At 38.3% G+C, this 26,290-nt stretch overlaps 1 pseudogene; it reads right to left on the bottom strand.

Annotated features, from left to right (window-relative positions):
* Positions 1-732: 732 nt before the first annotated feature.
* Positions 733-20,662, bottom strand: LOC138375545 (large ribosomal subunit protein uL1-like; annotated as a pseudogene).
* Positions 20,663-26,290: the final 5,628 nt, after the last annotated feature.

Genomic DNA, 26,290 nt, shown 5'->3' with positions numbered 1-26,290 from the left:
AAACTAGACCTTCCTCTGTGGCTGCCCAAGGACTTTCCCCAGCATTTCTCCACTCTCTTCTCTATCACCAATCCTTCCTTTCACACTGGATATGTATCCTATCTACTGGAACTGCATATCATAGAGTTAAAAGTACACTCTCTGGAGCCATACTGCCTGCATGCAAAAACCTTTGGCTTTTTTACATCTGCACACCAACACTGTTATTTTTCATTGCCTAAAAAAAAGAGTAGTTTGCCCATTTCTCTGCCAGCTACAGCTCTATTTCTTTGCTCCCTTTGTAGCAAATTCCTAAAACTTACATTCACCATCTCCAATTTCTCTTTTACCTCTCATTCTGTATTAAATCCACTCCAAATTTTGTCCCTGCCACATCTGTATAGATTCCAGCTCTGCTCTCCAATCTCTTAGCCTCAGAATGCCTCTTTTCTAGCTACACCTAATCTCTTAATGATGACTTTGATTACTATCTACATGCTGTTAACTCCCAAATATTTACCTTCCTCCCAACCTCTTTCTAGATTTTTATATCCAATTGCCTACTCAACATTTTCATTTGGATGTCCAAAAAGCATCCAATCATCTTACATCTAATATGACCAACACTGAGCCACCAGCCCCAAACCATTACCTCTGTGGACAGCAACTCCACCTCCCCAATTACTCAAGCCAAAAATCTGGCATCATTCCTTTTTTTTTTTTTGGCAGCAATAGGATTTATTAGAATGTGCCTTAATATAGGTGCTGGGGCTTGCCCATGGTGCTCTTGGTGTATAAAGCCCTAACGATGTTCTGCCAATTCTTCTTGAGCAATAACACCAAAAAGTTAACAGCCAGGTGGATGTTGTACCACCAGTTCACTGTCTGTCATCTTCACATGCCCAACGGCCACAGCCAGACATAGAACCTTCTTCATTCATCTGGAACTTGATTGTGGACTCACCTCATCAACTTTGGCCACCATGTTTCTGTTGTGTGTCAGCGGGGAGGGAAACTTGCCGGCCTTATCAGGCCTGGGCCGAGGACTCGTGGGATCTGCTTGATAAGAGACTCTGAGGCCAAAAAGGCATCACATTTCTTGGCCAACTTTTGATCAGATTCTTATTTTTGCTGAGTTTCTTCAGCGCCTCAATGTCCACGTCGGGGGTGTCCACAGCCTTGGCCTCGTCGCAGTGCTGCTGGTCCCCTAGGACACACACAGAGAACTTGGGGTGGGGGTTGGCTTCAGCCTGACGGTGCCAGGGCAGCGTTTGTCCTTCTGGGGATCATAGCTCTTCAAGCTGATCCGCAGCTCCCCCGTTTCCAAACACTTCCGGTGCTTGCAAGGGTTCCCGGCGGGACTTCCGGCCCCGCCTCGAACAGGTGTCGCGAGAGACTTCGCTGCGCAGGGTTCCTCGCGCCGCCATAAGCGGGAAAGAGCCCGGCGTCGTTCTTTACGCCAGTTTTTCTCTCATACGCCAGGTTCACCCCATTGTTATCCTCATCTGACGGCTGGGGTCGGAGATTCCTCAGCCAACAAGTTCAAATCCAGCTCTCTCCAGTGTAGAGAGCCTGTGTCGGAGAGCGAGCAGCCCACCTTCCGTCCAGCTTGGATGCTGGCCTGGAAACCAGACATCCAGCCAACCACAAAAATAGGAAGGAAGTGTGTACACTGTATTCAAATACTCCCAATTTCTCCGAGGCGATTGAGTTGTGACTCTAAATGAGTAACGTACAATACATTTTCACAGCTGGTAAAAGAAATCTGTTCCACAATTTTGTAAGCACATTAACATAAGGACAATTTATCAAAGATCTGGTAGGCGCTTCTTTTCTTTCTCGTCTGTAGATAAAATCGCCAGGCACAAAACCTTCTGTATCACATCATCTAGAATTCTGATGAGCAAATTTTCCAAAGGTCTTACCAGAAGTAACTGTCAGAGACACCCTCTGTTATTCCTTACTCTGACCTATTTTTTCACGTGGCTTTTCAAGTAGGGCAATTGTCAGCAGATTTATGAAGTTGTGGGAAGACACAAATGACCCCACTCCCTTTTTTTTCCCTCTGTAATTCTCAACACAAGCATTATCAGATTGCCTCAAAGATGTTATTTGTCTAAATTGTTTGTATTCTTTGCCCCCAGTGTTTTTGTTACACATACTCTACATGATGTCAGAACCTATCATTTTTAGAAAAAAAGGCTTAGAAAAGCCACAAGGTTCACTGAGTATAAACATTGTTTACGATATAACGGGTCAGGACCTTTAAAGGAGACTACTTCTAAAGTATCAGCTGGCCTCTCTAAAGTTTTTGCAGCATTTCATTTTGTTCGTGTTTTTTTTTTTTTTTCTGTTCCATTTCAGAATATTAGGGGGGTACAAACACTTTGTTACATGTATTGCCTCTATGGAAAGTAATATGGAGATCCCTCAAAGCATCTCATTTTTAAATCCCAATATTTAGTTTTGTGATCCTTTATGTTTTTTTGTTTGTTTGTTTTTGTTTTTTAAGACAGAGTCTCTGTCGCCCAGGCTAGAGGGCCATGGAGTCAGCCTAGCTCACAGCAACCTCAAATTCCTGGGCTCCAGTGATCTTCCTGCCTCTGCCTCCTGAATAGCTGGGACTACAGGCACGTACCACAACACCCAGCGAATTTTTTCTATTTTTAGTAGAGATGGGGTCTCACTCTTGCTTAGGCTGGTCTCGAACTCCTGAGCTCAAGTGATTCTCCTACCTTGGCCTCCCAGAGTGCTAGGATGACAGGCATGAGCCCCCACTCTTGGCCTCCCTTATGCTTCTAAAAGATCATTGCCTACATCTTTTAGGGATGGCAAAAGGATACTAGGAGAATAAGTTTTGAAGACATTTTCATGACTCAGAATTCTTCTTATGTGATGCACTGCAAAGATTGGCAATATTTTTATTATAATTTTTAGTAGTCCTAACAATTTCTTCATTCCCCCACTGAAAGAATCTGTCATCTCTATTCCTTCATTATCATGTTTTGAATTTGCTCATTCACCCCTGGGAACAATACTTCTCTGTTAAAGTCACAGTGGGCTGGTTGCTCTCCTTTACTTTCCTATATGTAGAAGGAGTCAATGCAGCAATTCCTTAAAGCTATTAATACAAAACAACCTAAAGAACCTCTATCTGCACACTCTTCTTAAATTCTCCTATCATTAATTGCATTGAATAGTACCTCTTGCCATAATCATTCTTTTTTAGTTATTGAGGATATCAAAAATCCTCAATACCACAAAGTTGGATTAAGATGGTAAATTAGGCCAAATATCTCAGGGTGTGTTTATCAAAAATTAAGCATGTAAGCAAGCCTGACTCTTAATCTGTGACTGTCGATCAATGCAACTAAACAATTGTCATTAGTCTACCCAGGAGGACCACATTCCAAACTGTGGAGTGTTGCGTCAGATTTCAAGTCTCATAGCTTCCATATTGTCTTCACTTCCATCCTCATCAAGGACTTTACTGGAAGCATCTGTCATTCATTTCTCTCCCTAGGCTTGCTTTCACTGCTGCTGACAATGAAACTTGGAGCCAAGCAGAGAACCTTCTCTGAACCACTCCAGCAGAACTGTCATTGTTCTGTGACCCTGCTGGAAGTTACAGGCCATAGAGGGGCCCTTAACTGCCTCTCATTTTCCTTGTTCTGTATCTTTAAACACTTGACAATTTGATTAGAGAGGAGGCAGTCTCCCTCCCCCCCAACAATCTCTTTTTCTGTTTTTCCTTAGATCAATTTCTGAGACAGTCCTTGAGAACTTCTCTGTAGCGTGTCTTTATACTTTAGTCCATTATGTACTAAGAAATATGTATAGTGTATTCAGTTCCAAAGATTCTCTCAGGTAATTGAGTTGTAACTCTCAACTAATACCAAACATTGTATTTTCACAGCTCTGAAAAGAAATTTGTTCCATGATTTTGTGAGCACAGTGACATAAGAACACTTTACCAAAGATCCCATGAGGGCTTCTTTACCCCCATCTTCAGATAAAATCGCCAGGCACAAAACCTTCTGTACCACATTGTCTGGAATTCAGACGAGCAGATTTTGCTTACAGTGTTTCAAATCGGATATGGAAAGTGTAATATCTAAGTAATGAAGACAATGGGAGAAAGTTTTGCTTCAACTATAGTCTAATGACTATAGAGATTGCATTTTTTAGAAAATACAGCAAAATAAAGAAATTCCCTAAAGAAAAGTAATTTGGAAAATAGAATAAATAGAATAGAAAATCTAAATCAATATCGTGGTCTTAACAAAGTTTAGAACTTGGTAAGAGTCACCCTGACACCACATCCCTTAGAATGTGGAACACAAAATGTACTGGAGAAAGGCACAGAGCTTAAGACCCCAACTACTTCTTATATTTTTATATTCAACATTATTAACACATCTCTCATCACTGAAGGACTCTTCATGAGGAGTTTAGGAGTTTGAACTGTGATGGCCTCAACGAAAGGGCCAGGCTCTCACGGGAAGCGCTGGCCGTGGGCCTTCTGTGTGTCTGACTCAGCCGCTGTAGCACTGTGCACATGCCTTGGGATTAATGACTGAGATGGCAAATATAAAACAAAATGCTGTGACACTGGGAGGCCAGAGCTACAGTGATTTGGGGCAAAGATAGCTGAGATTAACCCTAGGCAGAGACTTTGCTTTTCCCTACATACTCTAGAAGCTGCCATCTGACCAGAAAAGATGTCACTGTTGCAGTGAGTAAGGTCAGGGGTTAATCTCCTGATTTCACAGCAGCACCATAGGACAGTGACAGCACGTTCTCCAAGAAGGGAAACTCTAAAACAGTCGCAACGATGGTATCATGTCTGTGCTGAACCAGGAATCACCGAAAACCCAGCGAAACCATGTGTCCAAATAGCAAATCGAATCTCAAATTCCAGAAAGAAAAGGTAATAATTCCCCTTACAAACACAAAACACCTCAAAAAATTATGTCTTCTCATATAAGAAACCAGTATTTATGCTAGCAACAAAAGGATAAAATTTCCTAAATGAAAGTCAAATGGAAGGATAATTGTTATCTTATCTAGAAATAATGCTTTTTTGTGCTTGTTCCCATGATTGTATGTTAATTTGTAGATAAATGAGAATCAAATCACAAATCAGCTTCCTTATGGGGGAAAAAGTACTAAGAAAAGAGTAGTGATTTTCCTCACAGAGTAGAAAGACAGGATGACTTCTAAGGCATTGCTAATTTTAAAAATCTATGCATTAGGCATGAAATTTATCACTTTATATATCTTCATGCATTGATTTCTTGGCTCACCCAAACTGGCAGGCCTTCCCTTGCTTTGGAACTTTTCACTTTGTTTATAAGATCCCTCATAACACCATGCAACACCCCCATGCCAAATACTGGCTATAGGAAAAGTCACAGAGCTTTCTAATTTTAGGTGATCTAAATGCTCACTTAATTATTATGCAGCAGCTGTTTGCCATAGATGCTGCATTCGGACAGTACTTGGACTGCTGGCCCACGTCTCAATGTTTGGATTCAGTAGCATCAATGTAATTTCCCAACTCAAAGTATTTCCAACGATGTGACGTGCTCCCTTCCCCATGCCCCCATGCCACTTTCTAGCTAGAGGTTCCTGAGCAGGCATCTTGCGGGGAGTTAGCTACGCTCCCCGCAAAGAGGTCCTTTTCTCTTTGCTCTGATCAGATCTCTAAGTTGACTACGCCAGTTTGCAGGGAGTTAGCTAGGCTCCCTGCAAAGAGGTTTTTTCTTCCGATCAGGTCTCTCAGGCAGGGGTCATCGCAAAGGATGAAAAATATAGTAGGAAACAGAAATAAAAATATAAAGTAATGGCAATAATAATACACAGAGCCAAAGATATAGTTTATAAAGTGAAAGTTTATGAAAATAGATAAAGGAGGGTATCCGGATGGAAATATTTTACCCGCATCAAATATTTCCCTGACTGAAACTCCACACAGGTATTATATAGGGTACATACAGGCTCCGGTTGCCAAGGGCAACGGGATTTTGATACTAACAGGCAGTTTGCTTTAGGGTCAAAGTCTCCTAAAAGTCTACTACAGATCCTTTAACTAACTCTAACTAGGGGAACAATGGGTTATAAAATCTTCTTGGGGCAAACTTCTAAGTTTTATGATAAGGCTATTACTTTAGCAACAAACAGAGACATCTTGGCTCTGGTGATTGTGTTCTTGGAGACAGAGATGATCCCAGAAGTCAACATGGGCTGTGCTTTGTGTTAATTACTTTAACCACATGGTTCCATCTGGGCCCGGCTTGGGCAATAGCATATCTATCTGATGAGCTCTCATCTCCGGGGGTCCACCTGTCAGCAGCACCAGCAACCTTTGGTCCTAAGGGAGGCCTGCCTTGTCTTTCAAAACAGGTGAGAACCAAAGGCCCAGTTTACAGCTGTCTCCTTGAGATGCAGCTTCTACTGACCAGCAAGACGCCCTCCTGAGACGAGGCAGCTCTTGAACTAACACATTTATCTTTTCCTTAAGGCAAAGCCTTATTTGACTTCTGAAATCAAATCTTGTCTCCAGAAATACAGGGGGCATTTCTATAATTCAGTATTCTTAGGCTCAACAGCATCTGTATCAAATATTGGCACCAATATTCACAAACCATGCAAGAAGAGTCACATTTTATTTCTCCTTAAAGCAATGTTGAAGATACATATGTATCTTTGAGGAGGAAGTAGGCATGTTCAATCTCATGGACAGGATTTATAGCCACATGGACAGGATTTACAGCCATGAGAGCTGAATGTAAACATAAATCATCAAACATCTCAACCCAGTATTCCTGGCAAAAAAGTTATTAAAAAATTAAAAATAAAAAAAATCATCAAACAGAACATACTCGGGAGGCTCCAATCAGCATGAGTAAACACTACAATTATTATTTCATATGGAGAAAACATACCAAGGAAGCCTGGAACGTACAACCTTAACCAAGTGATCAAGGTTAAAATCACTAGAGAAAGTCATGTTAATGACCTGTGCCCCCTGAAACTATGTAATGAGAAGAAGGCCTCACCTTGGGGCATTCTTTGCAAAACTCCATAACCCTAGTGTAACCGTTAGAAAACATCAGACAAAGTCAGAATGAGGAACATTCTACAAAATGCCTAACCAGAACTCTTTAAAAGTCTCAGTGTCATGAACAGCAAGAAGAGACTAAGTTGTCATCACAGACTGGAGCACACCTAGGCAGCATGACAATGAAATGCAACAAGGTATCCTGAGCTGGATACTGATCGGAAAAGGACGTTAGTGAAAAACCTGGTAAAATCCAAATACAGTCTGTAGTTTAGTTAATAACACTGTACTAATGTTAACTATTTGTTAGTTTTGACAAATATGCTGTGGTTATGTAAGATGTTAACATTAGGTGATGCTGAATAATAGGAACTCTCTGTTCTATCTTTGAAAACTTTCCATAAATCTAAAATTATTCCAAAATAAAAAGGTTACTGAAAAATTACTATTAAAGTGTTATTAAATGTTACCAAATGCCAGCTACATAGACCAAGAAATAGGAGTATGTTAATCTCCTGAGATTCACACACGAAGATATTGCCAATTTGGTACAGAAAGCTGAAGATTCTTTTCTCCTTCCTTATTGATAGCTGTATGTATTAATGATCCCACCAGCCTTCCAGCAACATAACTTAAAGTTTTATAACTAAGCTAAAATTTCAGACTAAATAAAATAAAAAATTGAAAATCCTAAAAAATTTCTTAGAACCACAATTGACTGCCTGATTTCTTAATATTTCAGCATACTTTATATAAATAAAACAAGGGCTACTTTTACTTTTTTTTCCATTCTTTTTTACCTACCTAGTGAAACAAATCGTTCCATTTCCTTTTAGTTTTCTTATGTAAATTTTTAACAGAGCATCAAATGTGATATGACACACTTCACTTTTAAAAACTATTTCTCTGGCTTACAAATTGAACGTTTAGTATCTTTTATATTATAGTATGATGCCATTTTTTGTTGAAAGGGTGTGTGTTGGAGCCTGGGGACAGTAGTCTGGAAAGATGCCTACCCACAGTGGCACGGCACGGACAGCAGGCTAAGCTCCAAAGACCCACGTTCTCCTTCGCTAGTGGAAAGTTGTTGCTGAGAAATGACTACCTAATTTCCAAGCCCCCTTTCCTCTAAGTGGAGCTGTGTGACTAGTTTGGGCCCACGTAATGTGAATGGAAATGATATATATCACTTCCAGGCCAAAGAGTTTAAATAATCATTGTGTTTTTTCCACACTCTCTTCACTTACCATGATGACTTTGGAGGCCACAAGAGAAGATTATAACATCACAAAACGGGAAGGCAGCCGAGATCCCTACGGCTTGGGAGAGAGCTGCCTAGAAAAGCATCTAAAAAAGGATGTAGAGTGTTTGTGTAAGCAAGAAATAAACATTTACTAAATTAGGCTATTGAGATGTGGGAGTTATTTGCTAGAGCAGTCAAAATATCCTGTGTTATACAAACGATCATCTACGGAAAATAGAATTATATCTTCCTCCGTATTTCTGTTTTTTTTACATGAACACACTTTATTTTCAATTCGAAAAATAAGAAAAATAGTTCCTATGTGGGAAAAAAGAACCAATTATTTAATCTTTATTCTTTCAATCTCAATAATTTACCTCTTACTTCTTGCAACTTTGAAAAATTTACCCCTTTCCACCAGATTAAAAAAACTTTTTTCTCTTTAGGATAAAGTCATCTGAAAATGCTAATGAGTGCTCTGCTGCCTTTTGAACACAGTATCACAAACATAGTATCACAGTTCCGATGTACATGTCATTTTAAAAATATTGATTATGCAGATGCATGACAACCAGAAATCAAAAGGATGTAAAGATCCCAGGAGATGTGAGAACTAAGAAAAATTAAAGATCACAGAAACAACCAGTACCTTTAAGCAGGTAGCATTCATTATTCTCATTATTTGTGTTTATATGCCCCCACCATACTTTTATTTTGTTTTATTTTATTTATTTTCATTTTTTGAGACAAGGTCTCGCTCTGTTGCTGGGCTAGAATCACCATAGCTCACTGCAACCTCAAACTCCTGGGCTCAAGCCATACTCCTGCCTCAGCCTCCTGAGCAACTGGGACTACAGGCATGTGTCACTAAGCCTGGCTAATTTTTTACAAAATTTTTTTGTAGAGATGGAGACTCAGTATGTTGCTCAGGCTAGTCTTGAACTCCTGGCCTCAAGTGATCCTCCCACCTTGGCCTCCCAAAGTGCTAGGATTACAGGTGTGAGCCACCATGCCTGGCCCCATCATATTTAAAAAAAAAAAAAAAAAAACATACCAACAAAGCAAAACTAAGATTTTGGCCCCACAAATATTTCCTTATTTTATTCCCTTATCGCAGTCATAATGACATAGCAACCGTGGCACACACAGACCTGCAGTATCACGATCCTAGTTTCACTGGAGATAGGTGGACCATATTACCAGTTCTGATCCAGAAAAATTATGCATAGAAGTAACGTGTCAATTCCAGGCTGAGGCAGTGAAGAGCCTCAGGGGGACACTACACAGATTTTCACCCCCTGCCTTAGTGAATGTGGAAAACTAGTGTTGAGATGACAGAGTCGAGATGGATCCTTGAATAATTGCCTAAAGTGAGCTGCTTGGAGACCTGCCAGGCACGCTGCTGGTGGGCTTTATATTTTATCAACACACTGAGATTTCTGGGTTGGTTTGTTCCTGATGCATAGTCTAGCCTAGCCTGACTAATACAGACCTTCACACTTCCTCCTTTCTTCCTCGTTGCCTTATAGAAGGCATAGTATAAAAGATTTAGGTCTTAAAAAAATAGCTGCATGTCACAGATTAGCATTTAAATTCACGAACGTAATAGAAACAAGAGAACTGATTAAATGCTGCTTCTTTTTCTCCATCAGCCATATTGAAAAGGTCTAAATGTCATTTGTTCATTTAAGGGAAGTATATACAAGAAGTATCAGAAATCAGTTTCTTTGCATTAAAAAATTACATATGTGATAAAGTAAAATATCTTAGATTTGCACATGAAAAGCAACAGTACTCAGTGCCGAGAAGGACTTTGCACCAGGCAGAATCTTATCAACTACAATTAATAGAACAAGAAAAAATGTAAGCATAACTCCAGCTGGCATCTAAAACTGCTGCACTCAGTCTGTAAAGCAAACATATGAGGTAATTGCTAATGTGTCTCACTTTGCTGAAAAAGCCATGAATAGTATGTTCAGAATCCCAGTCACTCAGCTCTGCGCTGCCTCAGTGAAGCTGAAGTAGTCTTAGTGGAAACACACACTTGGGTCTCCCAGGACAACCAAAAACACGTGTACTTGCCCATCGACATCATTATTCCTAAAGAAATATTAATATAAACGCTATTTAAAGTAACTCAGGTCCAATGAAAATCCATGACACATATATTCAGAGGAATAGAAGACTACATTTTCAAGCTCAGCCCCTTTCCCCAACATAAATTCCTATTGACTTTAACTGCACACCCTTTTCAATACAGAGAAGTTGTGTTCTTAATTATTAGCAATAGAACAGTGATTTTGCAGGATGGCGCGGGGAAATGGTAGAAGGTGAGAGACGGCACGACAGACTCACCAAGGGAGAAATTTCAAACTACCTCTTGTCCCCACCCCCGTTCGCTGTGGCCCCTCAGCAGTCTCAGGGCTTAGCGGGTGTGGAGAGTGGGGTGCAGGCTGCAGAGGCCGCTGGGATCCTGCTCTGCTCCCACCTTCCCCCAGTTAGAGCTCCTGAAATGAAGGAAAACACGTTTCTTTTCTGTGAGATTTTTTACAGGTGGACTCCTGAGGGAACAAATACAAACGGAATATTCAGCGGAAGAGTCTCAATGTTCCCGACCGAGACTGAACCAAATGTTTCCCGAGCATGCTCCTTCACACCTTTGTTCTCTCAGGAAAGAACAAGTTGTTCAACTTTCTCATTTGACTGTCACATTCTGGGCAACAGAATGTCTCACAACACTGAACAGTACTGGAGAACCTGTGCTGAAAGCCTCCTGTGCGTGGCCTCATCAAGTATTAATGCCAATGTAGAATTTAATATTACTGTCTAAATACAATGCTCTGTAGCCCACCCGTAAATTTTCTTTTCTTCATATAGTTTTGCTCATTCATTAAAATAAATTAATACATGCCTATGGTATGTTGTATAGTATTTGTCAGAAATATTTAATCATTTTTATCTGATGCAATTGTATAATTTGATTCTCAGGCTTCAATATGGATTCAACCTCAAAAATATCCTGAATTATACCCCTCCTCCATTTGTTACCAGACTAATAGATCCAACTCATCACCTCTCACATGAACGCACTGTTTTCAATCTCCTTACCACCTACCCACTCGGGCTATAATGCAAGATATGTTGTTCTCCAATCCAGATCTCAACATACCATACCCTGATTAAAAGCTTATTGTTGTGTCTGCATGGCCTTCAAGGCAAAGTCTAAACTTCTCGGCTTTGCAAAAGACCTTTCATGAGCTTTAATCTCAATTCATGCAACTCCCCACATTGTACAGTATTCTCAGATCTCATTAACTTGTCAGATTTTTGAAAATTATTTTTTAATACATCAGGACTTTTCTGTGAATTTACACATTCCATCTACTATGATTAGAATGCCTTCCTCAACTTCTTTACTGAAAAAATAAAAATAAATTCTCCTATAAGTCTTTCAAAAACCAACTCAAATTATTCTTTCTGTTCAAAGTGTTTTGGTTATGTGTTGCTATGTATGTAATAAGCTACACTAAAGCATAGCCACTTAAAACAACAAACACTGACTATCTCAGTCTCCATGGTCAGGAATATGCGTGGCACTTGCTAGTGGTTCTGACAGAGGGAAGACACACACACACACACACACACACACACACACTGCTCTCACACATACAAGCCCACAGGTAAAGTTCAAGGCAGGTATGGTAGCTCTACCGCACAGTCTTCGTTAACCCTTCAGGTCACCCCTGCCATCCCTGAGATGTGACCATTATCCTTATGGTCCAAGATGGCCCTAGATCTCCAGCCTTCATATCTACATTCCAGGAAGTATATTAAAAAAAGCTATCGATTGATGAAAGCTCCTGAAAGCCACCACCTGCCTTCCTGCTTACATTTCATTAGCCAGAACTTAGTCATGTGGCCATATCTAGGCAAGAGAGGTTTGAGAGTAAAGTCTTTATGCTGTATGTTCAGATACTCCGCTAAAAATAAGGGGTCCTATTGCTATGAGAGGAGAGGAACAATATATATTTGGAAATATCCTCAGCCTCTATATTTATTAAAAGACAAAGATCAGATAGAAACAGATTTAAGAGAAACTTAAGCCTAAAACATTTCTGCAATTTAGAATTGAGACACCCAAAGACTAAGGTGATTGGCATCAAGTCCCAGTAATGGCCACATGCATAGAAAATGCTGCCCCAGGTCTTGACCTTCCATAATTTAACCGATCACTTGTTCCTTGGATTATAAGATGTACCTCAATACAAATCCAATAGATGATAATACTTTTCTTTCCCTTAAATTAGCCAGAGTCATTTTCTGCTATTTACAACAAAAATAATCTCAACCAATCTAGTTCAAGATATTTTGTCCAAAATCTTCACACAGTCAAATGCATGTGCACATATACACATGAAATCACATGAAATGATGGGAGTGTTTCTCGAGAAATAAACAAGATAAACAAAGGTTTGGTTGTATAGTTTATTAGTATTCATCTACCTCAACCAACAAAAGGGCAGATCTAATAGCAAGTGTCCTTATAAAAGAAAGAACCTGGCAGAGGGTCTAAAATATCTAAGGATAATTCAGTTTAAATTTCAAATGTTTTAAAGGCAGATCTTATTCAAGTCCAAACTTCATATAATGACATAGAAATCTCTCCACAATCTGGCCTCTGCATTAATCTCCACTCCTGTCCGTATTCATCAATGTCATCTCTTAGTTAGCACAACATTATTTATTGAGAGTTCACCATATGCCAGACACTGTTGTGGGAGCTCAGTGTACAGTCAGGGATGATATTTCAAATATCTGTTAACAGCAACTTCAATGGCATCACATGGACAACTTAGAATGGATGCCCGACCAATAGACACCAGCCATGAAAAAGCTTTACCGGTGTGTCTGATCAGAATATCAACCTGGATAATAGCAATAAATACAACAAAGCCCCTACCTTCGGTGAGTTTACGTTTTTAATGGGAAGGGAGATAATCAATAAGACATTAAAAATTATTAAGATAAATTTAGGTGTAAGGGTATGAAGAAAATAAGACAGAATGTCATTTGAGGAAATGACATTTGAGTTGAGATCTGAATATATAAGGTGCAGAAAATTAAACAGTGCCTCCCCACAAAAGGATATGTTCATGTTCTAATCCTCAGAACCTGTGAATGTGACCTTATTTGGGAAAAGAGTCTTCGTAGATGTGATTAAGTTAAGATCTTGAGGAGGCCATCCTGGGTTATCCGGGTGGGCCCTAAATCTAACAACAATTGTCTGTATAAAAGAAAGTTTGCTGAACTATTATATAATTGGAAAAAAAAATTTAATGTAAAAAGCAGAAAGACAGGAATATTTGAGACAGAAAAGTCAAACACACAGAGGAGGAGGTGATGTAAAGACAGACTCGGCTGGAGTGATGCAGGCACAGGCAGGAACAGCCGCCAGAACCCACAGAGGCAAAGAATGAGTCCCCCCCCAGAGCCTCCAGAAAGTAGGACCCCACCAACACCTTTTGTTTTTCCTTTTCTCCACACGTTCTAATTTTCTTTTGTTTTTGTTTTTGTTTTTTTTTTCTGCCGACACATTGATTTCAGACTCATGGGCTTCACCACTGTGAAAAATAAAATGTCTATTGTTTTAAATCCCACAATTCATAGTAAATTGTTACAACAGTAGCCTTAGAAAACTAACACAGAAGGCAACTGTACAAAGATCTGATGGAAGGACATTCTAATCAAAAGGATGACAGAAAACATCCAAGATCTTCTGTAGGGATCTACCATTCATCAAGGAACATAAAAGAAGACTTGAAGTAAATATACCATGTTCATAAATATGACATTTTTCTCCAAATTAGTCTAGCAATCCAATGCTATTCCAATCAATAGCCCAAAAAGATTTCTCATGGAACTTCACAAATTGATTTTTAGATTTATATGGAAGATCACAGTCAAGACAATTCTGTAAAATAAAAGAACAAGGTATTGGATTTGCTTAACATATGTGCCTTATTCAAAGCTATAGTAATTAAGAGAATATGATATTGCTCTAAGAATAGAGAAATGGATCGATGGAACTTAATTTTAAATCCTAGAAATGCATGCATACACACACACACACCATCTTGAAAGCTAGACAAAGCTAGCATTTTGGATCAGAGGAGCAAAGAAAACTATTCAATAAATAATGCAGACACACACATATAAAATATCTCTATCTTATACCATACACAGAAGTAAATTCCAGGTAGTTTAAAAACTAAATATAAAAATCAAACTTCACAAATTTTAGAATATTGAAAAATACCTTTAAAACTTCAAGGTAGAAAGTATTTTCTTAAATAAGACCCAAAAATCTAGAACTGTAAAGAAAAATATTTTGTAAATTCAACTACTTAAAATATTAGAAGATAATATTAACATAGTAAAATGAAAAGGCTCTGAGTAGAAGAAATAACTTCCAATTCATATAATTGACAGAATATCCAGAATATATAAACAGCATCTACAAAACCAATATGAAAAAGACAAACACAATGGATACAAAGTTTCAATTATGCAAGATGAATAAGTTCTGGGTATCTAATGTGCAGCATGGTAACTATAGTTAAGAATACTGTATCGTATACTTGAAATTTGCTGAGAAGGTATGTCTTAAGTGTTCTTATCACAAAATTTTTTTATAAAAGTAACTATGTGAAGTGATGGATATGTTAATTCGCTTGATTGCAGCGAACATCTCACTAGGAATACCTATATCAAAACATCAAGTTGTTCATCTTAAATATATATAAATTTTATTTGTCAATTATATCTCTTTTAAAAAAAAAGACAAACAACTAAATGTGAAAATGAGAAAAGGACCAGATCATTCACATAAACAAAAACCTAAATTGATAAATGTATGAAAAGATGTTCAACTTTGCCAATAATCATGGAAATGAAAATTAAAACTATACTGAGACACCATTTAAAACCTATAAGATTGGGGGGAGGGGACATTAAAAAGACCGATAATACCAAGGGCCTGTGAAAATGTAGGGAACTGGGAACTCCAACAAACTATTGATAGGAGTTTAAGGTGATCCAAACACTTTGGAAAACAGTTTGGAAGTGTGCAAAAGATGTATTTACCATACAACCACAAAATTTCACTTCTAATTACATATCGTGGAGCAGTGGTTCTAGGATACATATGTGATCTGGGGAACTCTGGAGGCTCCCTGAGACCTTTCTTTCATGGGGTCTACAAGATCAAAACTATTTCATACTACTACTAAGATATTATTTGCTTTTCCACATTCATTCTTTCACAGTGTACAGTGGAGTTTTACAGATGCTATGTGATATACGTACATGCTAAACACCATCATCAAGAGAATTGTTGCCCCTCAGGGGAAAGGAAATGGAATTTGCAACAGGGCAACAATCACACGTGCACTATTTTATCTCTTGAGCTGGGTAGTAGTTATATGTGTGTCCATATTGTTCTTCATACATGTTTCCATGCCTTATTATTCCATAATAAATAAAAGTCCAACACAGTTAAAAAGGATAGTGAATTTCTCAAGCATTAGGAAAAAAAGACCACATGGAACTGATTCATTATCTTGTAACCTTGAGTCATGCTCACCATTAGCTTTTCACAATTCTCTTTTCTGGATCACATATTAAAGAGATAAAATCTCCTGTTGCGTATTTATGTAAACAAACTATATTTACCAGTCTCACATTATCATGTTGAAGCAACAACCCTGATAGTAATCACAAATTCTTCTGCAATAGCTTTTGACTTTTGGGGGGCCAGAAAAATGAAAGGATTTTAGAGACAGTAGGTACCTTAGCAGAGGAAAAAAAGCACACAATCCTTGAATGAAGAGCTTCTAGTGGTGGCTTTCAAGCCATGCCTATTACTCACCAACTGGGCCCAGGCAATTTACACACCTGTGAACCTCCCTTATTCCTTCTTTGTAAACTGGCGGTGATACTTCTTAGACAGGATTGTAAGTATAGAGGGTACCTGATGAGAGAAGACTCAAATTTTTTAAATTCAGAAATGGCTTTTTAGGGTAGATTTGTTCATCTCTTTGGGTTTTTCCCCCTTTGTCTTTTTGTTTTTCAAAATATTAAAGGGTTACAAATGTTTTTGTTATATAGATACCTTGTATAATGAATGCTTAAGTTGGGCTTTCATTGTGCTATCACCAGAATAGTGTTCACTGTACCCTACAGGTAAATTTTTGCCCCTCACCCTCTCCCGCCTTCCCCCTTCTTGGTTTCTAATAATCTTTACATTTCTTTGCACCCGAGTGTGCCCATCAGTGAGCTCCCCATTACTAGTGAGAACATGTGATGTGTGGTGTTCCATTCCTGAGATACTTCACTTAGGATAATGGTCTCCACTTCCATCCATGTTGCTGCAAGACAATATTTCATTCCTTTTTATAGCTGAGTAGTCCTCCAGGGTGTGTGTGTGTGAGTGTGTGTGTGCATACACCACATTTTCTTTATCCATTCGTGAATTGAAGGGCACTTAGGTTGATTCCACAATTGCAATTCTTTGTTGGATTGAATGGTAGGTCTACTTTTATTTCTTTGAGGAATCTCCATACTGTTTTCCACAGAGGTTGTACTAACTTGCAGTCCCATTAACAGTGTGTATGTGTTCCTTTCTCTCTGCATCCATGCCTGCATCTATTGTTTTTTGACTTTTCAATAATGGCAATTCAGACAGGGGTAAGGTGTTATCTCATTGTGGTTTTAATTTGCATTTCCCTGATGATTAGCGATGTTGCGCATTTTTTCATATGTTTGTTGGCCATTTGTCTATCTTCTTTTGAAAAACATCTGTTCATGTTTTTTGCCCACTTTTTAATGGGGTTCTTTGGTTTTTTTCCTCCTGACTTGTTTGAATGATTCATAGGTTGGATTCTGTGGTCAATCAATACAATCCTCCTTTCTTTCCTTTGTAAATATCTTTAACTCCCTTGTAGTGGCCCAGGGAGGGGTCGCAGTGGGGATCGTCCTTTCCAGGTGCATGCAAGAAGGGGTGCATTGCCTAAATCGAATTTAAAAACAATAATGAAGCCAACTAAATGTCCATCTACTTTTTATTATCACCATGTGCTAGCAATTTTTAAAATGTCAATGCTAAAATACTTCTCCTCTCCTGTGGCAGACCACTCTCACTGCCCACCCTTTTGTATGCCACTGCTCTTTTACACCTTTCCCTCTCTTAGTACTCAGCAAATTGCTGACCCTGTGTAAATACAGCATTCTGCATACTTTGCATCTAACTCAAGAGCAGCTGAATGAAGAAAAACACAGAGCCCAACATAGTGGCTCACGCTTGTAAACCTAGCACTCTGGGAGGCGGAAGCAGGAGGATTGCTTGAGCTCAGGAGTTCAAAACCAGGCTGAGCAAGAGTGAGATCCTGTTTCTACTAAAACTAGAAAAAAGAAATTAGCCAGGCACTAAAAATAGAAAAACAAATTAGCCAGGCATGGTGGCGCACACCTGTCTTCCCAGCTAAGGCAGGAGGATAACTTGAGCCCAGGAGTTTGAGGTTACTGTGAGCTAGGCTGAGCAACAGAGCAAGACTGTCTCAAAAAAAAGAATGAAAGATATCTCAGTAAAGGTACATACATGGGAAATTATCAAAAAAGAAAAACATACAACCAAGCTAACAATTCCATTTTTACGTTCATGAACTCAAATCTCAAATGGGCAGGAACACTGGGGGGCATTACACTGTCCTTGCCCCACTATCCAAATCACTATTTCACGATTTTTTCTTTCTTCTCAAATCTGCAACACCCCTGACCATCCCACTCACTGTATGCTAATAACCTGTCTCTTACTTCACCGGGCAAGTAGAAAGAATGAGATGGGAACTTCCTCATTTTCCCACCATCAAATATACATTTCTTACATGTAAACTCTACATTTCCTCCTCCTCTTCCAATAGATCAGCTGTTCCTGCTCCTACATGATTCTCCACTTGTGCTCTGGATCACAACCCCTATGACCTTTTCAAAGACTTGATATATATAATAACATTTTATTTCTCAATTGGATAATTATACATAATGGAAAGAAAGAAGGAAATAAGGAAGGAAGGAAGGATGGAAGGAAGAAAGGAAGGGAGGAAAGAGAAAGAGATGTTTCTTCATTCACACCTCCTTTGCAGCTACAACCTCATTTCTATGTGGTTGAATAGAATGTCCAGCAAAAATCTAATGTCACATCTAAAGTCATTCTCTCCTTTTCCTCATTTTCTATTCTCCCAACAATCTGATCTAACTGGACTTTGTCCCCACCATTCCACAGAAACTGTGCTAACCAAGATGACCAACAACCTCTATCATGTCCCAGCCAATGTCACTTCTGTACCCTTATCTTAAACCCTCAGCAGCACTCAGTTATTTTACTTCTCCCTTCCCCTTGGAGCACTTTCCTCTCTCATGGCACCATGTTGTCTTGGTACTCTTCTTGACTAACTAATTGTTCTTTCTGAGTTCATTCACATCTTTAGATACAACTGTCATATTTCATTCTCAAAAGTCTGTATTTCCAGCTTGGCCTCTCCCTTGAATCCTCTGTGTAGAAGGCATCCATTTCTATTTTCATATGTCCAAAACAGAGCTCCTGCTCTTCCCCACGTATGTTGTTCCACCATCTTCCCCTTTTCAGCAAGTGCCACTACAGCTCACCCAGTTGCTCAAGCCAGACACCTACTACTTACCTTTTTTTTCTCATATCCTAAATTAATCCCATCAGCAGTCTTATCTTAAAAATACATCCTAAATCTAACCATTTCTTTCCACTCTTTATCACAGTCTAAGTCTAAGCCATCCTAATCTTTCACTTGGGCTACTGAAATCTCCTACTTTTTGCTTATCCATCATTCTCTTACCAAAAATTCTATATTCCATACAAAGCAAGAGTCGGCTTTTAAAAATGCAAATCAGATCATGTTGTTCCTATGGTGAAAACCCTCCAATGACTTTCCATTATACCTAGAATAAAATCCAAAACCCTCACCATGGCCCAGAAGCCCTGACACTATCTGGCTCATCTCCCCATTTGTGATCTTTCCTCATACTGCCTTACCCATTGTGCAACACATATCAGCATTTATCCAGACAAACTGGTGTTAAGGGCCAAAAGCTTCAAGACTACTGACTGTTGTTATAACTTTTGGCCATATAATGTTAAAGGCTAAAATTTTAACATTGTCAAAGCTATTTCTATAATGTCACAGTGTGAGTTTTGTGCCGAAAAATCATTAACCTGCTATCTCGCTTCTGTAAAACTGCTTGCTAAAGACAGTGCCCCAAGTGTGGGAAGGCAGCACCCATGTTCTGCGTGACCAAGCCCTAAACTGCCCAGATCCTGTTGCACCAGGACATGAGAGTGATGTAATGCTGCTTTGTGCCCCTGGAATCATGCTTGCTCTGCCCCAGTGATTTTTCACCCACGATAAAAGCTTTCTGCTTCAAAGGCCCAAGGCTGCTCTCTGTGCTGCCGCCTTTGGCGGTGCAGAGAGTAGTTGCTGGCCAGCTAATAAAGACTCCTGATTTGGCTCAGTTCGGTCTTTAGGTGGTCATTTCTCACGTCTCAGACCATAACAACTGGGTTTTTTAAAAAACACACATTTCAGCAGTATTGACCTCCTTTCTCTTCACTGGATATGACCAAGACCCTTCTCCTTAGAATGAGTTCACATCCCAGTTTCCCTGAGTGGTCCTGGTTTGTGCCTATTGTCCTGATGTCCTATCCACTTTTGGATTTGTCTCTGACTTCTCTTTTAAAACCAAGGCTTATTAATAGCTGCATTAAGATAAGCCGGGATGGGTTTGGTAGATCTTCACTTAGTACCCCCAGCTGCTACCGTGCTCGTTTCTAACAGCATGTGTGACACGTGCAGTGAATGGCACTCTGACAAATTGGTTCAATCTCAGAGGTGACCATCAATAAACATTCTCTTTTCAGACAGTCTCCAAACGAAAAGTAAGAAACAAGTTAGGCTCTTCCCAAAGCAATGCACTGGGACACAAGAAGCTAGGGAGAGCCAAGTCCTTGGGTTTCTGGTGGTGGTAGGAGAGGTAGTAAATCTCTCTGCCCCCGCTGTGCTGGCCAGAGGATCAAGACCTCAGGTAATGTCCTGTGGACTACCAGACTTACCTTGTCTGAGCGTTGGAGTCTTACTTAGTGTGCCTGGGGGCTGAGACTGTGTTCCTGTTTGTGATAAACTAGTGAGGAAGGTCTGATTCTGAGCACAGAGCGTGGTTGACGACTCTCCACCCTGATGCCGCCCTCCGAGGAGCCGCCGCGTGGGCTGGCTGCAGTTGCAGTGAAAGGACATTCGCTCTGGCCTGCCCAGACTTGCCTCGGTCTCCGAAGTGACACCCGGAGCATCAACATTTGCAATAACAGCAGCTCAAAATGATGCCGTGTAGCAAACTCTCTCCATTTTTTGCAGATAAAAACTTGGGACGATTTCATTAGGCTGAGTAGGTAACTCTGGGGTCCATAGGGATATCTGGAGACAGGAAAGAAAAAATATGGGCAGCCACAGATTGTGAGAGAGAGATTTAGAGTCATATTCGCCTTATATTAAATAATATGAGCATTTTTTGAAATCTACCCTGAGTCATTTCACTTATATGCAGATCTCTAAAACACATTAAATTAATTAAATTATTGGCTGAGATATCAAAGTTAGAAATAATACAATAAGAATGTAAACTTCATGCTTTTTCCCTAATCTTACAGCAGCACCCACTTAAGAACATTGTATTTTTTTTCTTTTATGTCATAAATACCTTAATTAATAACTACTATAGTATATGGCTAAATTGCTGATAAGGCAAATACCATTTTATCTAAACTATTTTAAAATACCATACAAACCTTAAAGACAAATATTCTCAATGTTTTTCAACAGGTTAATTTAAATTTTGTTCAATGTAAAATTTTGATAGTCTTAAAAATAAAAGAAAATAATGTACAAGAGTGATAAAAATTGAAAATTTAGCCAGAAATTCTATTTAATTTTATGTTAGGGTGATTCAACTATATAAAGTTAATTAAATCAAATATATGACCAAATCCTAATAAATATTTTCATAAAATAAATGCCAGATGAGATGTTATGTATGAGATGTTAATACACTTGAGTCATGTCTAATCCTATTCGGTGGAATGAAATGTTTTATTGCATATGTTTCTCTTGACCAAATGGGAACTTCAATTCCCAGGAAACTCTCTGCCTATTAACTAGTCTCACAAAGTCACAGGTATTATTCTGTTTTAAAGTCAGACATGGTATTTCCACAGCCCTTTATTATACCTTAGAATTGGGTACAATTGCTTTCAGAGACCTTTTTTTCTTTATCCTGAATCTTTTCTTAATTTGTCCTCAAATGACCAGTCATGAAGATCAGAAAAGTTTAACGTGCCAACAGTCATAAAAATGCCATTCTGATAAGCACTCATAGCAAGGACGTGTCTAAGAAAAAAGCTCTGATTTATTTCAGGAGTTTACTAAAAGAGGTTCATAAGCTAAATTTTTCAGTCAATAAACTTGGTTCAAATATGAAATGAGTAATAGGATAAAATCAGTCCTAACTTCAGGACTTTTCCACTTCAAATAATTGCCTACAACAAAACTGCAAGTAATAGTTATTATTAATTTTTCTGCAGAAACCATTCTTTTCAGAATACGAGAATGTAAGGAATGATAAAGGATACCAGTCCAAAACGTAAAGACTCACGGAGTTTTTGAATATTGTTCTCTCCCTAGCACCTCACAGAAACACACAAAAAAATCCTTGAGCCTAAATTATGATTATAGGTAAAACTGCATGTCATTGATTTTGGGCATAAGAAGCAATTAATGTACTATATGATCAGCTATCAATTGCCCCAAAGCTGAGTGTTTTCTGGCTGGTGTTGTTTTGTTGTTTTAAACTTTTTTAAAATTAAATGCTTAGGACCAAGTATTAATTTTTCCAATGAGAAAAGTATAGAAACTGTTCTGACCTAAGTAATTTATCATAGTTAACAAACCAATCTCAAATAAAAAAATTAAAATTAAACATATTGCTGAAATAAGATAAGAAAATCAGATAAGATTTTAAAAGCAGCCCTGGGTAAAAGGGGCAATTAGTCTGGGTAATTCCCCTTTTGTTAATTATTTTAGTAATTGCCTAATTATGAATAGATGACTATTCTGGTTAATTTGCCAACTGATTTCCCTAGTGTGTCTAATTGTTTAGTTTTCTATAATTCCTTCATTTATAAAATAGATATGATATTGATCTTCCTGGTACACAGAAAAGGTGAATTTAAAGCATTTATTCTGCAAATATAATATGCAAAATAATTGAAAATTAACTTTCTTAAATAGTGTATTAAGTACATGATTGGTATTTAGCAGTTATTAGATATCTATCTTCCTTCTTTTCTTCATTCTTGCCTTATTCTTCCTCTTTATTATGGGCAGTGGGAAAATCACTGAACCAGGAGTCGAGAGAATTATCCCAGTGCTGGACTGTCACTAACTACTGGACATCAGACCAACCTCAGTATCCTCACCTTTAACACAGAGTCGTGCTAGTTCCCTTTTCTATCTCATATAGTTTTGTGACCAGGAAATGAGATAATGCATGTAAAAATTATTCTTATATTTTAATATCCTATACAAAAGTAAAATGTTATTAGCAATACTTTAAAGTGAAAGCTATAGGGACTATTTGTGCCTATTAATAATTTGTCATAGCCTCTATCATTTATAAATCTTAGATGACTGTCACTTTGTAAGGACTTCCAAGTAGCTACTCATATTTCCCTAACCCCATGAATATATATCACTCAAAAATCTCTGCCATTTTGTGCCAGAAGCCTAATTCTTATTTACTGAAAACCTTGGGGACCTGAAGAGGATAAAAATCTGGCCTATGTTAATGCTCACACTCAATTATTTAATAATGCACATAACAAACATTTCCAAAATGTATTTCAAAACAGCAGAATAACAAAACCAGTTTTCAAGTAGTAAGATTAACATAGTCCCCGAGAATAAGAGAGAGACTGTGGAATAGTGCATAGTACAATGAAATCTTGTGTTTATACTCATTCCTTTGTAAAGAAGGTGAAGATATGGCCAAATCTTCTATTTAGATAGCGTATTTGAAAATGTAGAAATTAGATAGGCTATGCCAGGAGCCTGTGTATTATTTGCTCCTTTTTAAAGAAGATATAAAATGAATGTCACATCCAAAGTATCTTTCCAAAGATTTAAAGACAATTCCTCGAAAGTAAGTCACGATGCATTATATAACCTTACCTATATAGCTCATATAATAGGCAAGGTTATATAACCTTATATATAAGCTATGTATATAACCTTATATATAAGGTTTTCTATATATATATTTTATATATATATGAGCTATATATAAAAATAACTTTATATAAGCTATATATATATGACCTTATATATATAGTAACCTTATATATAAGCTATATAGGCAAGGTTATATGTATAAGCTAATGGCAACTGCTTGAACCAGAGATTTGTGCCTGACCCCAGGACAACTATTTAAAGACTGGCAGTGGCGTAGGAATGTTCTGGAATCAGAGCTCTGTCCAACAGGGGTATTCTAAACTAGATGGTGATGGGCCAGTCTAAAAGGATCTTTTCTAGGAATTTGAATTTGAGAGGTAAAAAGAGAATTAACAGGACATAGGAACAGTGTAACTTAGTATTAATATTTAAGAATGTGGTCTGTGAAGTCATAGTGCCTACATGCTAATCCCAGGTCTCTCACTTACCAACTATGAAACCATAAAGCAAGCAAGTAAACCTCTCTGGACTTCCTTTTCCTCATCTGTGAAATCAGAAAAATAATAACATAGAAGGCTACCATTATAAAAAAGGGCAATTGATAACAGAGAAGGCACCTAAAATAAATCCATTAAAAGAAAGTCCAAAACTTCTGAGAAAATGGTGAAAAAATATGATTATGACTTTATTTTAAAAATAAAATTAGAGGCTGGGCATGGTGGCTCACGCCTGTAATCCTAGCACTCTGGGAGGCCGAGGTGGGCGGATCGTTTGAGCTCAGGAGTTCGAGACCAGCCTGAGCAAGAGCGAGACCGCATCTCTACTAAAAAAAAATAGAAAGAAATGATATGGACAGCTAAAAATATATATATAGAAAAAATTAGCCGGGCATGGTGGTGCATGCCTGTAGTCCCAGCTACTCGGGAGGCTGAGACAGGAGGATCGCTTGAGCTCAGGAGATTGAGGTTGCTGTGAGCTAGGCTGACGCCATGGCACTCATTCTAGCCTGGGCAACAGAGTGAGACTCTGTCTCAAAAAAATAAAATAAAATAAAATAAAATAAAGTAAAATAAAATTACAATTTTTTAAATATAAGTATTTTTAAAGATATTACCAATATTTAGGTTACAATTTAAGTGTATATCAAGAATTAGAATGAACAGAGTGTCAAATCATGGAGTGAGGAGGGATAAAATAAAATGCCAGCGTGACATGATTCACTTCACATTGTACATTTTTTAAAATATTAATATAATCCAAGACTTCTAAAATTTTGTAAGACTTTACTACTCAAACCTTTTACCATGTTTATTATGTTATGATTCATGTTGATCCGTGTCTATTTTATCTTCCCTGATTGTTAATTGATCACGCTCCCAGACCCTCATTTATCAGTGGCTTTCCTATTGACATCAACTTCATGAAATGCTACATCTTTTGCAAAGTTTACTATTATGCTTTGCATTCCATTTACATTGTTATAGAAGTGATTGTTAATCACCAAGGCTAACATTAAACAAGGAGGAGGTTTTGAGTGGAAAATGTATTGGTTTTCAGTTCATCAGTGAGTATTTACCTATTGTGATGGGTTTTGGATCCCTGTGCACTTGTAGGAACTAAGATAACGAATGCTCAGTAACAAAAACACCCTATAGTCTCCTCAAAAGGTTGTTGTGAGGATAAAACTGAGATTCTGTTCGGCACACAGCAAGCCTCAAATGGTTATGTACTTGTGTTTCTGAAGACAAATGGCAATCAGCAGAAGCCCTTAGGCAGAAACAAAGAGAGACGAAAGATGTAGCCAACCCATGCTGGAATGGGAGGAAATCACAAAGGAAGCAGAGAAAGAGGGGCTGACTCACAAGCACACAGACAGTCACCCTGGGCTCCCGGCTGCTGCGGTACCTGAGCCTGGTGGGCTTGCTCAGAGTTTCCTGGCTCCCCTCTCGGGCTCCGTGAGCCTCGTGACAGCAACACTAACAGCCACTGACACCTGAGGCAATCTGAGCATCTCAACCCTGAAATAACCAAAGGCTCCAGTTGAATCTATTTGTTAAACTGCAGTCAACCAGATTTGTTGCTAAGGAGATACTAAAAAAAGAAACATTTCTTTCAGTGAATGAAAGAGCCCTTTTCTTTTCCATTTTACTGAGTCTCCAAACTGTTCTCTTCCTTGAGTTTCAATAAATCCCAAAGGATACTTTCTCCAACTTTCACATAACAGAATATTATTCCTTAATAATATTTTATGTGATGTATATCAGCACTCCACATTTTATAAAGCATTTTCAATCACATTCACAACAGGATGCTGTCAAAATAACAAACTCTGGGAATAGAATGTAGGAATTTTCATTTTTAATAAGATCCCCAGCTGACTAATCAATCCCCTTATTTCACATTTTTTTACTATTAAATTGAGAATCCAATTTCAGTTTTCCTTCCCTAGGATCATTTGCATTTCATCTGAACTGAAGTTGTGGGTGTTTAAAAACTCTTCAATCTCACACACATAAAGTCTCTTGGTTTATTTCATAAATTACTAATATCATCTTGTTAAAAAAAAAAAAAAAAGCCAAACTCTGTACAATAATTTTAAAAAGATTTACTCTGAACCAGATTTGAGGACCATGACCCAGAGCC

This window comes from Eulemur rufifrons, chromosome 27 (genome assembly GCF_041146395.1).
Source record: "Eulemur rufifrons isolate Redbay chromosome 27, OSU_ERuf_1, whole genome shotgun sequence".
NCBI lineage: Eukaryota > Metazoa > Chordata > Mammalia > Primates > Lemuridae > Eulemur > Eulemur rufifrons.
The sequence above is the reverse complement of the archived record's forward strand: the minus strand, read 5'-3'. Positions and strand labels throughout refer to the sequence as shown.